The 16,337-nt window shown below is 41.0% G+C and overlaps 1 long non-coding RNA gene across 4 annotated transcripts in view; it reads left to right on the plus strand.

The window, feature by feature from the left end:
• The first annotated feature begins 5,399 nt into the window (after positions 1 to 5,399).
• LOC148052287 (uncharacterized) overlaps positions 5,400 to 16,337 on the plus strand; it is a 203,746-nt gene continuing 192,808 nt past the window's right edge. For all 4 annotated transcript variants that reach the window (XR_015698928.1, XR_015698931.1, XR_015698930.1 and 1 more), the window contains exon 1: positions 5,400 to 5,523. This is a non-coding gene — a long non-coding RNA (uncharacterized LOC148052287). The remainder of the gene's footprint in view (positions 5,524 to 16,337) is intronic.

Consider the following 16,337-nt stretch of genomic DNA (forward strand, 5'->3'; position numbering starts at 1 on the left):
GCTTGTTTGAATGGTCAATTACCCTCGTTGTTAAAAATTTGCACTTGCTATCTACACTTACTTTATTTAAACTTTCACTCTATGTCATATCTATTAATGAAAATGCAGTTTTATGTAGAAAATTAGAAACTGGAAAAGCAAAAAGAAATAATGAAGAAATGGACTGGAAGAGACCTGAGACGAGGCTTAGAATTTCTGAATCTCAGGAATGGCAAGAACCAAATCGGCACTTTTCGTGTGAATCCCGTAAGTTCAAACATTTCTAAATTTTTTGACCAGGTGAATTAAAAAGGCACAAATATGTACCTTTAAAGTGGATTGTTTTATATTGTAGCTACCCTCATTGACTTCTATTTTAACTTGAATATTATTTCAGGATAAATACACATTTTTTGTTGTAGTCTAAAAAATTTGTTTCAAATTGATCATTTCAGAGAGAGCAGATTAAAAAAAAATCAATGCCTTGATAGAAAATAGAACCAAATGTCCTGATTTAGTCAGATACAAAGAAGTGGTTGAAACACAAACATAGAAAAATGGCTAAATTATTTGTCAGCTCTGATTTTTATTCCTTCTCGTATTCTTTTTCTGTGTAATTTTGCTTTCTTTTTTTTGCTAAAGGCTTAATCATGCTACTTTTAAAATGGTACATTACCCCCAAGATCAAATGAGATCCTGAGGGAAGTATTTAAAAAGACGGCAAATGGGGATATTTATATTTCTTGCCATTTGGCAACTAATTCAAATGTCTAAATTAGAGAATAGTTTTCCTCAGTATACCACATGACTAATAGAGAGAAGACATTCCAGCAGGCAATTCAAAATGCTAAACTAAGTTCTTGCTATGAATAGTCTTCTGGAGGTCCTACATAATAAATTATACCAGGTGATACCAAACAGAACACCATTATGACATACAGACAGTTAATCTAGAACTGCTAAGAATTTATTATGCTGGGTCTTGACAAATAAACGAGTCCTAAGTGGATGTGATTCAACCCAACAATTTCTAGGAATTTAGTACTATTAAAAAAAAAGTACACTGAAAACCTACATAGTGAACATTTGCCAATTGATTACCATGGTCTTCATTCTGTTTCTTTCACATAATTTCTGTACCAGTTTTTATTAATAAATAATTTATCCTGTGCATGAGAGACTGGAGGCATCTCAAAAAAAAGTCTCACTTCCATAGAGCTGAGATGGTCTAGATGTAGTTAGATTTTATGTTCATTTTTCCTTTTTTGCCTCCTCTCTGTTTCAAAGTCACCACTAAGTTTAGACTATTACTGAGCTTTTTGATGAAATATGAAACCTTATTCTCCGGGTCGTTTTCAGCTGTCTTCTGCTTACCATGGGCCATGGTTTACTGTAGCCCTGGAAGCTGCCCAGTGACCACCCAGAGTGCAGTTTACCTTCTTCTTCTTCCTTTCAATAAAAATGTGCAGTAAAAAGGGTTAACGTTTCAGTAGTGGGTGACAGAATGATAGCTCGCAGTTCTATACAAGCTGTTACACTGAAGGCTTTTGTTTGCATGCTTACATCAAGAAACCAATTAGGCCCCTTAGGCCTCCAACTTTGTATATATTTAAAGTATTTACTTTCCTTTCCTTTTTCCAGTCTTCTCATTTTCCCTTGTGACAGGTTGCAGCACTCTTCTGAACTTCTGCTTCATGTCAAATATGCTGCCAAACCAGCGCAGTGACTCAGAAAATAAAATGAACACATCATTTATTAAGCTGTGCAGGGATGGGCTTACAGAAAATCAGATTTACTCCCTGTTGAATCAGTCTTCTAAATACTAGGAATATAGTTATAATACAAAATAAAATTAACCGTTTAGTTTTCCCTACAGGACAGTAATGAACTTTTTGTCGTTTCTTTATATAGTCTTGACCACAATGATCAAAGATCTAACGCTCCCACGTGAAACTGCATGCAAATAGTAGTTTTCAGGTGAATGTCAAACAGTTTGCAGCACTGATTACTGCTGTGTGTACTCAAGTTCTTGGAAATCATGTAAAACAGCATATAGGCCTATGCAGAGATTTTCTAGAAGGAGGATAGCTGTAAGAGGTTTTTAACCTCACCCTTCCTTTCCTATTTTCTTGTCGTGGTGCTGAAAACTTCCACCCCCTTGTGAAAGCTCTGTCACTTCTCTCGTACTTCCAGCCAGTTAAATGCGCTAACGGAGCAGGAATAAAACTGGTGCGTGACACAAGAGGCAGGGGAATGGGTGTGTCTCCCTGCTACAATCTACCTGTGTCATCCTGGGGGGCAAGAATTACATCCTCCAGTATCATATAACATCTTCATCCTTTTCCTGCAAGGCTGTGCCTGTTCTGAAGGAATAATTTGATCTAACGCATTTTTCATCATCGAAAGCACTTTTCTAATGGCAGCAGTAAATCCATTTTGAGAACATCTTTTGCAATAGAATAGAATAGAATAGAATAGAATAGAATAGAGAGAGAAACAGATCAGCAGCTGAATTACTATTTCTGCTTTGGACAGATATGTGAAAATCTTAGAAAAACTTGGTTGAAGTATTCATGAAACCATGAAGAATTCATGTCACATTACAGCAGACATGGCTGACTCTCATTTGCCAAGCTGCTGGACATTCACCCCAGCAAATAAATCCAGTAAGTGTTTACTTCATATTTGTGGAGCTGTGTTATTTTCAGTTTAGCTAGGCTTTTCTCTTTGGAATTTCCTCACATTTTTAAAACGGCACAAGAATGAGGTCTGTTTCTCACTTCACAAACTGTGTCAACTTACTTTAAGGCTTCTTGTCTCTCACCCTTCAGGCAAGACCTAGTTTTGCATAATTTACCCATTTTTACAATTCAGAAACTTTCTGGATGAAATTCCATCATGATGTTCAGCTCTTTTGTTGTAAAGGTAGCTTGGTACAATTTGACACAAACATCAACAAAATCCTATCACAGCGAATGATCGTCACTAACTCACTTTGGAAAATGTGTTCCATATAAACAGTCATCACCGTAAAAAAAAACCCAAACAACTATGGGCATTAAAAATGAGAATACAGACAGGGCAAGGATGAAGAATTAGAGAAAGAGAAAAGTTCCACTGTGCCCTATTACTTATTAGAAATATTTCAGTTCATATTGGGTATATTTAAAGGACTCCATGCTCAAACACAGAAAAATACTAAAGCTAACATTAGCTATAAAGCTAATATAGCAGAATGTGTTGATTTAAAGAATAGCTGACAACGTAACTTCTGATTTTCCTTTATCATATCTTTATGTGATATCACTTTACCCGATTTTAAACCTAATGCTTATTAAAAATGCAAGATGTGTCATACATGAAACACATAAATATGTCATATGAAACATATGTTCTGTGTGAAAATTTTAACTTTGCTTTGTGGCCTCATATAATACAGCAATATGTATATTGTTCCTGTCCTCCCACTAGATGGATCTGTTCTGTTCTTTCGCCCATATGTATTCACATCTGCCATAGTGGGAGGTAACTGGTTTAGAAGTGGAGAACAGATCCTTGGACTAAATTCTGATCTCATCTACATCACTCAGTAATGGAGTTACCAGCCCTCCACGCTGAAAATCCATTGTAATTGCTATTTCTACCTCCCTCCCCAATAAGGATTTATTTTAGTTGGATAATTCACATTATAATATAGTTTCTATATACATGCACAGAGACAGAGGTGAACCTCCTATAGCATTATGAGATGCATGGAAATATTTGAAATATTTTGATTTTTAAAATATCGCCTTCTGTGTCTCGTGTTGAATGTAAACAATCACATCTTTTAAGTTTCTTTCCAAATGATAGCCTTTTCTGCCTTAATCACTTTTTCTCGCAGAGCTTTTCTGATACTGATCAATATTGAGAACATTATTACCGCTGTACTTAAGTGCATTATGCTATCAATGTTAGTCTCATTCCTTATGCATCTTATTATCTTGTTCCCCTTTTTGCTTTCATCGAGCAGAGACCTTTGCTGAACTATTCATGACAATTTTGTCCAATTTCAGAGTTGCTACAGTTAGCTGAAAATCCTTTTAAATCTTAAGAACCCTGAAAATTGTAGGAAATAGACTGTACGGACTGGACAGGCTGGTCATAAGTATTGGCTTCTTTGGTCCCCATTGGGTAGTTTTAACAGTGTTGCTCTTTATTTCAGCCTTAATTGTAACCAGAATATTTGCAAAAAAATTAGTAAAATTGGAGTAGTCATATAAAAGGAAAAATTACTTCACCAGAAAATGCACAAAAGCATGAACAAATCATTATGTCTGCAGATCCTTTATTATTAAAAATGAGAGAAGGAGGGGCACTCAATGGGTAAGTCACCTTGTACAGAACCTGGATATTGACAGCAGCAGAATGGTGGAAGCCAGAAATAGGGAGCATACCAAAAAAGATTAATTCTCAGTGGAAAGGTGATTTTCTCCTAATAACAACCTTTATACTTGCTGTGAACTTAAAGAAGAGCACACAGCAGAAAATGACACCCGATAGCAACCACAACTTTGTTGCTCATAAAACTGTTAACTAAGCACACACAGTATTTGCAGCTCAGAAATGTGCAACTTTCCATAAAAATTTCAGTCCATGGGAAACTATGTATATTGAAATTCATAGAAATGCTTACTCACTGCAAAAATGTTCCATGTCCAAATTAGATGCCTTTCACGAGGCAGTAAAATACTACAAATTCAGTATTTTTACATGCCCACTTTCAAGTTGACTTTACACTATGCTTGCAATAATACCAACATTGGCAGATCTCTACCATTAAAAAAAAAAATTAATATGTGAATACTGAAGTCCATTTTTAAGTTCATGTAGCCAGTCACAACTGAGTACTGAAAGATAACTTTTTGTTGACTGTTCTTCCTCGCAGAGGCTGCATTTTAGGTAACACACATGACAAAGGAGTGGAGTTTTTTCCACATCTCGTGTACAGAGCTGGTGAAGATCTGGGTCTGTGGAGATTCTCAAAGGCTTTGTAAGATTCCTGGTACTCTCCAGAAGCATATTGTTTCTGTAAAGGACAAGAAAGGTATAAGAAAAGGGGTAATTTTCCTTCACATCACCCCGATCCAGAACATGTTTTGAAGCCCTAACACTTGATGTGCTTTGTGAGGCTGCTGGCTGAGCCCTAATTATACAGCCAACACCCTGGGAACGCCCAAACTTGACCCTGAGATCCCTCAAGTCCTTCTGGCCCTCCCAGCAAGGTTCTCCTGGCATATCCCCTCTATTACTTGCACCTGGGGCTGGCTGTGCTCCCACCAGCATCCCTGAGGGCCTGCAGCACCCACCAGCTGGTCCCAGTTAACAACGCTAATGTCCAAGTGCTGCTGCAGCAAATCAGAGCAGGCTCCCAGTCTCCAAAACCTGGCGTGTGGCAGTGTCCCTTTTCTCAGTCAGAACTGGCTCCTACAGGAGTAGGTACGGAGAAGACAGAAGCACACCTTTCCTCTCTGAAAGAAGACAAGCATCTCAACCTGGAGGAAGGTGTGGTCTTTGTTGTGGCTGTTAACTTGTGGTAGTGCCCTGTGCTGTTGCTGACTGGAGCAGAAAGGTTAATTGGGTAGCTTTGCAGAAGCAGAGTTAGAGCATTTGTTGCCTTGCCTGCAAGGGTGCATGCCTGCCCTTGCGCTGGTGTGAGAATGGCTGCGTTGCCTGTTCAGCTGCCTGTACCTGCAGTAGCTGGGCGAGGCCTGAGCCTGTGCTACCAGTATTGAACAGCTCCCACCGGCAGCATCTAAATACCTCAGTTTGCGCTGGCTCAGCAGACACCTGGACAAGGCCCACGGGGGCGGTGTCCAGCCAGGGCTATGAAGCGCGCCGCAGCCGCATTTGGCTCGGGGGCGGTCGCCCGCGGGGGCCTGACGGGCGCGGCCGTTGGCCGCGGGTTCCCGCCGCCGTTGCCAGGACAGCGGGGCGGGCGGGCGGCTCGCCGCTCTGCCATTGGCGGCTGCAGCCGCCCGCGGCGGGGCCCTGGTTGCTGGGCAGATTGGGGTTGCTAGGCGACCGGCTGACTGGGCTCTGCGCGCGCAGCGGGGCCGGGAGAACTGGGCCGCGGGGTGTGCGGACCCGTGGTGAAGATAACTAAAAAAAACCAACCAAACAAAAAAACCCACACCAAAAAAACCCCCAAAAAACCCAAAACCCCCAAACACCAAGACCAAAAAGCCCCACTTGTGTGTGCCTCAGAGCCCATGAGGTGCGGTGCAGGGGTTTGGCAGCATTGGCCTCGCTGTGAGGGACATGGTTCAGTGTGTGAAGCGGCCTGTGGTCGAGGTGGCTCCTGGATTAGGCCTCGGGTGCTATGAGGCAGTGCAGCCTGCTTGCAAGGCATGTCTTAGGGGATTTAGCTTACTAATAATTTAAAATACTTGTCTTTTTCTAAATTGGCTGCTTTGGATCATGAATGGAAAGTTTCGGGCTTGAAATTTTGACTGACGATAATCACATAAAACTTAAACGTAGATTTAATTACATTTCATTATAAAGGCGTTCAGGAGAACGCTTAGGTTTTTTTCTCTGAAGAATCCTCACCTCAGGAGAAAGCTTTTATGATTAATATGATTACTGGCTACTCCAGTTTTGGGTGCCAGAACGTTATTTTTCTACCTATGACTAAGCTAAGTTAGAGCTGATACTTTCCTTTTGTGTGCATGAGACTTCATTAAAATGACAAAACTATATACCAAAGCAATGTTACTGTGTATTTATCTTGCAATGTAGTGAGTAATTATAAACGAAGGTCTCCCTGTAGTGCTCAGTGTGGATGTTTCTCAGGAGATGGTAATAGTGGTGAGGCCTGGCGTGAGCCAGTGGCGGGGCTGGAGTGGTGTGTTCCCGAAGGACAACACAGCGCTCCAGCCATGCTGATTGCCTGTATTTTTCTAAATCTCACATGCAAATATATCTACTGTGCTGTGACTGTTGGGGGGGGGTGGCTCAGATGGTCTTTTAAGTGTGGCACTCGCTGTTATCAAACTGGGAGCTATTTTTACAGGGGAAGTTTGGAATAAAGAAGCTTGTGCATTGCTCTGCAGGATAATTTAGGTTGGAAGAGGTTTCTGGAGCTCATCTAGTCCAGGCTTATGCTCAAAGCAGGACCACCTTCAGAGTTGGACCACGCTGCTCAGGTGGTGTGTGTTGACCCTGGTGGGCAGCGAAGCACCACACAGCTGCTCGCTTGCTTCCACTCACCCCCAGTGGGTGGGGGAAGAAGAAAGGAAGAATAAAAGCAAGAAAACTTGAGGGGCTCAAGATTTAGGGGAAAAAAAAAAGTTTGATAAGTGGAAGAATAGAAGAAAACAAAACAAGTGATGCAGAAGCAATCACGCTCCACCTCGTGTGGGTAGACCAATGCCCTGCCAGTTTATCACAAAAGATGGCTAACCCTCCTAAACACCCCTCTTTTCTCTCGTATTGCTGAGTATGATGTTATATGGTGTGGAATATCTAGTTAGTTCAGGTCATCTGCCTGGTTGCCCCCTCCCAGCCTATTGCACAGCCCTCAATCTATTCACTGGTGAGGCAGAGAGAAATGGAAGGCCTCGATGCTGTGCAAATGCTGTTCAGCAAAAGCTACAATATTACTGTGTTACTAGTACTGTTTTGGTAAAAATTTAAACCACAGCACCATGTGAGCTGCTGTGAAGAAAGCCAACTCTATCCTAGCCAGGCCCCGTACATCAGGGCTTTGTCCATTTGAGTTCTGAAAATTTTCAGAGGTGGCGCTTCCTCTCTGTGCAGGTGGTGCCAGTGCCTGGCCACTCCTGCTTTGAAATTCCCTTTTTCTTGTATGTAATTGGCATTTCCTTTGCTGCAACCTGTGATTGTTGCTGCTTGTCCTTTCGCTGACTGTCCTGGGGAAGAGTAGGAGTCATGTCTTCTCTATAACCATGCTTTGGGCTGTTGAGGACAGCAGTTAAGATCCACCTCTTAGAAGCCTTGTGATCCTCCAGGATGGGTAAAACCTGTTTCTTCAATCTCTTTCTACACTTCATGAGTTTTTGTCTCCGCTTTAGTGGGGAGTTAGAGGTCCACTCTGTTTTTGGCCTCTGTTGAGGGCCATTTTAGTTGCCTTTTGCTGGACTTGTTCCACTAGTCAGTATTTCTTGTGTGTGGAGCTCAAAACTAGGCAGAGTATTCCAGGTATGGCCTCACAGCTGCCAAGTAGGGCATTAGAGTCACTCTGCTTTCTTTGACCTTGCTGTGCTCTTGCTGATCCACATGCTGTTGACTCATGTGAAAATCCCTGTCCAGATGGGACACCCCCACCCTCCCCCCGATCTTATTTTGCAAAGCTGTGACACAGTCCATCTCTGGACCATAGTGTTTCATGGGGATATTCTGTCCACGGCGCGGAACTCTGCAGTTGTCTGCTTATTTTATCAAGTTCTGCCTTTCTACTACTTTAAAGCAATAAAGTGGAGCAGCAGTGCAGAACGAGAGCCTCCAATCTTGATATTGGATATTATAACTCCCTTACTCTCCAGCAGCAGATGCATCCAGAATATCTGAGTTAGCTTTAAAGTTTTGTGCTTCTTGAAAAATGAGGGAGAGATGTCCCTTTCTCAAGTGTCTTTCAGATTACTTTGCAAACTGCAATAAACTACAATGCAAAATCTGAATTATCTGGTTGTATGAGTTCAGGATAATGTGCTAGTTGCTGTTATCTGCTGTGGTGAGTGGAACGGAAGGTACATCAGCCTGGCACAGATAATGATTCCCTCATATCAGTTTTGCTGAGGTGCTTGGAATATCCGCCCTAGTTTCAAAAGACTGTAAAATCTTACAATTTGCAGGTTTACATTCTGAATCTTTATCTATTCCCAGGGTCTGCCAGCTATATTGAAGTGATATTGTATTATGTATGGGGAAATAGAAAGCTATCATCTCAAAATAGACCATAATATTGCACCTTATTAGAAAATACAAGTGGATTTTCTGCCAGCAACCATGACTTATGATAATGACTGTTATCAATATGCAATTACTTCTGTTACCCTAGAACATATTGACATTCATTTATTTAAAGATAATGTAACACATTTGTATTCATTGAGGTAATCTATGGATATGATTAAATGTGAATGCCCATCTTATACCAAATAGTAAAATGAAAAAAAAATTGTAATCAGACCTTCTGCACTGCTAAAAATAGGCTGTATTAAATTCTGAAAATTGCATTTGAGCTTATTTGAATCACAGTGGCAAACAAACATAAAGAAGCAAAAGCATAACTTGGGTGATTACTAATTCAAGCATTCATTCTTTTTAATGATATTGGGGAAACTTGGCAATAAGGAGAAAAAAAAAAACTTGAAATAAAACTGTAATCCTGTGTCTGTGGGATGGACTACAGAGTTTGATCAATGTGGAGCAGAACTCCATTTAAATGGTGAACCTTAGTGGAGGTAGAAGTCTGTTTGAATAGGTTGTGTAGATCTGTTTTGAAGATGCAGAGGTTAGATGTAGCAATAGAGACAGGCATTTAAACATGCTATTTAGGTTTTGAATCATCGTTTTATCCCACAAATGCTTCCGTTTTGCGGAGAATCTGGGGTTTTCAGGCTTCTAACTAAAAATACGTACTTATATATATCAGTGCTGCGTAAGAGTGGTTCTCCAGTGACAGGTTGTTACAGTAATAAACACTTTGAAGTCCACTTCAAAGATACTACGCAAAGCAGTCTCAGTATTCTGAGCTTGCAAGTGCTTCTGTTGGTGGCATTTGAGAGAGTGAAGCTCAGTGTGTTTAGTTGTCCAGTTACATGGTATAAAATGCTACATGCATTTCTGCAACTAACTACTTTTTTTTTTGTCTGCTATTTGTCTAAAATATCTTGGATTTAATGAACTCTGAAAGAAAAAAAAAAGTTGATGTTATTGGTTTCTTGCTTGAGAATTAGGGATATCCAAGTGAACTGCTGGATGCTTCATAGAATCATAGGATGGTTTGGTTCAGAAGGGACCTTTAAAGATCACCTAGTCCAATCCATCTGCCACAGGCAGGAATGTCTTTCACTAGACTGGGTTACTCAAAGCCCCGTCCAGCCTGACCTTGAACACTTCCAGTGATGAGGCATCTACAGCTTCTTTGGGCAACCTGTTCCAGTGTCTCACCACCCTCAGTGTGTGTGTTTAAAAAAAAAAAAAAACCAAACCAAAAAAAAAAGCCCAACACCACCAAACAAAACAAAAACCCCCCAAAACCCAATAAAACAAACAAAAACCTGCGAACAAAGCCCCCCCCAAATCCCACAACTCAACCCCCCAACAAATGAAGGAAAAACCCAAAGAAACCCACTGAACTGCCCCCCCCCCAACCAAGAAGCACTTCCTTATATCAATCTAAATTGGACATAATCCAATCTAAAACTATTAACTATTGCCCTTTGTCCTGTCCCTACAGACCTTGATTAAAAAGTCCCTCTCCATCTTCCCTATACCTCCCCCCCCCCCCAATTTATTGAAAGGCCGCAGTAAGATCTCCCTGGAGCTATCTATTCTCCAGGCTGAACATCCCCGGCTCTCTGGCTTTCTTCATAGGAGAGGCCCTCTAATAATTTTCTCCCCCCTCTGGATCTGCTCCAACAGGCCCATGTCCGTCTTGTACTGGGGACCCCAGAGCTGGGTGCAGTACTCCAGCTGGGTCTCATGAGAGTGGAGTAAAGTAGGAGACCCACCTCCCTTGACCTGCTGGTCACACTTCTTTTTATGCAGCCCAGGGTACGGTTGGCTTTCTGGGCTGCAAGTGCACGTTGCTGCCCCATGTCCAATTTTTGCAGCCGCCAGTATCCCCAAGTCCTCCTCAGCAGGGCTGCTCTCAATCTGTTCCAGTCTATGGCGATACTGGGGATGGCTTTGAGCCAAATAACTGATCAAGTGCAGTTTTCTTTCCAAATAACAAAGCTGTATTTGTGTCAGATATTGCTAAACGTGTAGCTGCATGGGTAGAATTTCTTTATTGAATGTATGTATGTATATAATATAGGTGTATAATTTTGAATCATGCTTTGCAGAAAGACATGCTGCCTTAATAGCAATTTGTAGCTCAGCATGATTAAACAAGACCGTCTTCATTCCTTGGCTGATTCTGGCAGTAGCTGCAAAACAAAGCAATGATTTCAAAAGTCTGTCTCCAGAATGTTATTCTCCAAAGCAAAGAAAAATGAAGTTATGTTTCTCAGAAACACATCTTTTATAATCTGAGCTTACTGGAAGGCAGCAAAGGATTCTCATGGGTGCACAAATTCCAAACATTAATCAATCAAACTAAGCTTGTTAAGTATTTGTTGCTTTGAATGGGGCCTCACTGCAGTATTACTAATACTGTAAGTTGTTTCTCTTCCAGTTTATCTTAATATCAGTTTACCTCTAGTCTCCTAATGCAGTTCCTGTAGTCACTCTAAACTCTTCTCAGTTAGGGGGGAGTTGGCAACCAACGTATCAAACTTAGAAGTAAGAAGTCTTCCATTTGATTTGGGGCTAAAGGTTTGTTCATCTATTGCTGCAGGAACGTCGGTTCCTCTTATGAATAATTCCTTTTGAACTTGCAGTCCTTTATCTGTGCTGAGAGCTCCTGCTGGAGCTTGCAAATGCTTATGAAGCTGTTTCATCCATCATATTTTGTATGTGCTTCTGCATAAGTCAGAATGTGCTCTGCTCTGTGACCTGACCCTAATCTGAAATGAATTTGCTCTTTATTGGGGAAAGTTGATGCAGAGGTATTAGTCCTCTGAAGTAGCATTCACAGTTTCTTAGTACCATCAGGCTTGCGGTGCCCCACCACGCCACTCTCTGTAGTTCAACCTTTCTAACCTACATCCTCGCGTGATGTGAAACTGTGGTGTTTCCAACAGACAGTAGTTAGGAGTTATTGAATACTTTTGGCTTAATTTGCTGCTTAGACCCTCACTCCGTTTGGAAAAAAAAAAAAATTACTTTTCTGTTACCTAGGAGAAATTCCCTGGGCATATGGGTAGAGGTAGTAAACTGAGATGACTCTGGAGACTGTACCAGCTAAACCTTTAGAGCTTCTGATCCCCAGTCCTTTGGACAAATGAAGTGCTACAAGATTTTCACGTGGGGCTTTGTCCACTGTGGTCACCACTCCCAAGTACTTGCTCTGGCCCTTTGGGGGATTTTCAACGTGCAGACACCTGCTGGGATGTCAACGCAGTAGTGTGCAAGCAGTCCCCAGGGTTTTCTAGACCGACTTTAGTCAACCATCAAAGCCAAGGTCAGCAGTTGGTCTTGAGACTTAGCTCTGATTTAGAGCTGATTTAGAGACTATAGCTCTGATTTAGAGCTGACTTCTTGCAGCTTCTTCTGAACCTTATTCATAATCTGTCTTCTAGTTTTCTCCTCTCTTAGAGCCTTTTAAGTCTAACCCTAGTCTAATCCTTCTCTGCACCAGGTAGTGCTGCTAAAACAGCCTAACATAAAGCTCATTAACCTCTGACATGGGGCAAGTCCAGTAGCAGGTTTGATTTCCCCAGGAGTAAACTGCACATGTCCCAGTACAATTCCAAATGGGCAGTCTATTTCTGGATGATTAGATTGTTCACTCTTCAGAAACATTGCTGTAATGCAACTTGGGTAGAAAATAGTACAGCTTGAATTAATACCTGTCTCATGTAATTTCATAATTATGTAATTAAATATTCTTGTAGATGGTCCAAATCATACTCGGGGCGGGGGGGGGGAGAAGAGAATTATATTAGACTTTTCTTCCATATTGCAGAAATGGAGGCTTTTAAAATAAACATAGTAACAATGTATCCTGCCAGAAACTCTTAAGAAAGGCTCGAATGCTGTAATTTATTTTAAAGTGGCCAGATCTCTACATAAAATTTTTCATTAATTATTGTATAAAACATTTTCGATTTTGAAAAATTGTAGTAGGTTTGACAAGCGCTTGACTGACATCATGTTGATTAAATATCATTTCCTCTGACAACCCCAAGGAGACCTCCTACTCACAGTAAATGCATGAGCTAATTGAATCCCTTTTTTAAACTGCTTTTGCATTTCAAACTATAAAAGTGACACCAGACCCCCTTCTCCCACACAGCTCAAATACATGCCTTTCTGATGGCTCCTTTTGGCATGCCACTTAGGTAACATCAGTGGTTTTGGTAAATGCATCAGGTTTTCTGCTGTGTTCTGAATGTGAAATATGGAAATGGAGGTTTTGGTTTGTGGTGGTGGTGGTTTTTTTTGCGGGGGGGGAACTCTGAGTTCAAGCACAGAACCATCAATTTACAGTTTTGTGGGTGATCAAAAACCTGGGACAGCTCAATTTTATAAAGACAGAATATCACAAGATTGGATTGACTTAGCAGTGATCTTTTGTCCCAATTTCAGTTAAATAAAATGGAGTTGCTTGGGGGGAATAAGGCTGTACATACACTTCATTCATTGCACACTTTGTATAAAGATGTTCTTGGAGAACAAGGAAAAAAAAATATATATCAAGGCAGTAAGGGCAAATTGTTCCTGACAAATTTGGGGGCCTTTTACAATGGGATTACAGCGTTGGTGGAGAAGGGAATAGCAACAGATGTCATCTACCTGGACTTGTGCAAAGCACTCGACACTGTCCTGCACAGCATCCTTGTCTCTAAATTGGAGAGACATGGATTTGATGGATGGACCACTCGGTGGGTAAGGAATTGGCTAGACGGTTGCACTCAGAGTTGCAGTCAATGGCTCGATGTCCAAGTGGAGATCAGTGAGGAGTGGTGTTCCTCAGGGGTCGGTATTGGGCCCAGCACTGTTTCACATCTTTGTTGGCAACCTGGACAGTGGGATTGAGTGCACCGCGAGCAAGTTTGCCGAGGACACCAAGCTGTGTGGCGCAGTCAACACGCTGGAGGGAAGGGGTGCCATCCAGAGGGACCTTGCCAGGCTGGAGAGGTGGGCCCATGCAAATGTCATGAAGTTCAACAAGGCCGAATGCAAGGTCCTGCACGTGGGTCGGGGCAGTCCCAAGCGCAACTACAGGCTGGGTGGAGAATGGCTTGAGAGCAGCCCTGAGGAGAAGGACTTGGGGGTGTTGGTTGATGAGAAACTCAACATGACCTGGCAATGCGTGCTTGCAGCCCAGAAAGCCAACCATATCGTGGGCTGCATCAAAAGAAGCGTGACTAGCAGGTTGAGGGAGGTGATTCTGCCCCTCTACTCTGCTGTCTTGAGACCCCACCTGGAGTGCTGTGTTCAGCTCTGGGGCCCCCAGCATAAGAAGGCCAGGTTGGATGGGGCTGTGAGTAACCTGGTCTAGTGGAAGGTGTCTCTGCCCATGGCAGGGGGTTGAAACCAGATGATCTTTAAGGTGCCTTCCAACCCAAACCATTCTATGATAGGAACAAGTCTTTAATTCATATGGAAGTATTATTAATTTCATCCCTAAATATACTACCTTTTATTTAAAAGCTGACGATATATTTAGTTGAGCACGTGTTACTGATGCATCCCAGATTATTTGGCAGAAGTGATTTGGTTGCATCTTCGGGATATTGATGAAAGCAACAAGTAATGTGAGGTTGGGGGAGGCGCTCCCTTTGGACACTTTCACCAGCAACGTGTGTGTGTGGTAATTTCTGCTTTCTGATTGTATTTTCTACTTCTGAGGATATACCATCTTAAGCATCTTATACATTGAAGGCATCTGTCTTAGCCAAAAGCTCATTTAGTATCATTGCAGGTGCCTTCTGAAGTCTCTAAATATCTGATATCAGATATAACTAAATGTTATTTCTGACGCCTAAATATCTTTTATCCCATATAGATATAGCTAGCGTGGAACCAAATGTTTTACCATAGGCTATATTGACACAGAGTAGTTCCATAAATACAATAGACGCTATAATTAATTATGTGATAATTATTTATCGTTTTCAACTGAGTTAGATATCAGCCATTCCACTCTTTATTTCCCTGGCTCCCATGTTTTGCTGGTTTTAAATGCAGGAATCTGGTACAGCAAGTGCCTGGTAGGGGGAGTTGTAAAGCACTGCGGGTCAGTTCTGATGATCTGGTCAGCTCTTGACCAGCTCTCTGAAAACACTAATAACTTGACGACTTGCATTTGGTTTAAAGTGTTCAGTGGCTGCAGCAGCTTCTAAATACCCTCCCTGATTAGGTTTGGAATAAAATATTTAGTCGTCACATAAATACAGCTTTGCATTTTGGAGAAAAAGGGCAACAAAGGGTTTTTGACTGTTTCTTCCTCCTATTATGAGGTTCAAGCATTACCATGTAATAGTGTCAATATTTTGGAAACTGCTGTTTTTCGTAGTAGAACATTCCTTTTTCTTTAGTTCTGCTGGTTGCACACTTCTCTCAGTATCTTTCAGAAATTTACTTAGGTTTTGCCCCAAAATTCTGACATTCCTTATTACTGTGTGTAACTTGAAATTCCCACTTAATACTAATTGCTATGATCTTGTCTTTCATTTGCTCTATGTACATATGGTTTCCTTTGGAAACTGATATGAACTCCTCTAACTTGCATTACCCCCTTCCCAATGTGTCTGTACCCTCCAAATCAGGAAAAAGACGTTTCCACGTTACACTTGTGTTCTGTCTTGTTGTTGTAACTATCTTTTTTCAGCTTTTCAGTAGCATCGTGAATGAGTTTTTCTGGTTATAACGTGTTTCGTTATAGTCTGTTCTAATTTACTACTTAAAATGTTTCAATAGATGTGGTCTGTGGTTTAGATATTATGTATCTTATACGTACAATATTAAAACTATTTATTAAAAAACATTAAAAATACAAGAAATTTGAGAGAGTAGATATAATGAAAAATGCATATCTTGTTTTATGATCGTGACTGAGCTTTTTTACTTATTTTCTTTGTAGGGAAGCATTTGTAAAAACAGGGTGCGTTTGTTGTTTGGGCATGCTATGTAAGAATAAGTTTTTAGAGTAAGAAACCCAGACAAACCTCAAACACTTCTAACCCCCCTCCAACTAATGGATTTTGGAGTAGAATATTTTTCTATAATGGCTTAATTTACTACTATTTGCTTTCAGAGGGCTATTTCCAGCTGTACAAAGCTTGAAAATAGGCCAAAATATCAGGCAGGCACTAATAAAAAAATAAACCAAGTAACATCAAACTGCTGAATCCAGCCAGCTAAAGTTGATATTCTGTATTAATTCCAGTTTTCTTGACATTTTAAATGTTTTGCAGGTGTTAGTTAACTGTCAAGTGTGTTACCTGGTGGACAAGAGTTAGCATTATTTAATCCAAAACAATATATATGTAGTGTTATTGTTTCATATGATAAATCAG

Source organism: Nipponia nippon, unplaced genomic scaffold (genome assembly GCF_047370975.1).
Source record: "Nipponia nippon isolate SJK-2023a ecotype South Korea unplaced genomic scaffold, ASM4737097v1 scaffold_5, whole genome shotgun sequence".
NCBI lineage: Eukaryota > Metazoa > Chordata > Aves > Pelecaniformes > Threskiornithidae > Nipponia > Nipponia nippon.